This window comes from Penaeus monodon, chromosome 34, assembly GCF_015228065.2.
Source record: "Penaeus monodon isolate SGIC_2016 chromosome 34, NSTDA_Pmon_1, whole genome shotgun sequence".
In the NCBI taxonomy this organism is placed as follows: domain Eukaryota; kingdom Metazoa; phylum Arthropoda; class Malacostraca; order Decapoda; family Penaeidae; genus Penaeus; species Penaeus monodon.
The window spans coordinates 30,934,634-30,934,852 of NC_051419.1; positions in this window are offsets into that span (position 1 = coordinate 30,934,634).

Consider the following 219-nt stretch of genomic DNA (forward strand, 5'->3'; position numbering starts at 1 on the left):
AGGTGATAAAGAAGGAAGACTGATATATTTACACCATTATAAAAATGCTTAACCAAAGCCCCTTTCGCCTTGTTCTTACCATTTGCAACCTCACCATCAGGCGCTGTTGTTGTTTACGGGGAGAACCTCGGCACGTTTTCTGTGGCCGTCGCTCTGCAGGGGAGACTCAACGCGTCGCCTGTTCTGCGGTATCTGAGGTATTTGCTGTATTGTTCTAGT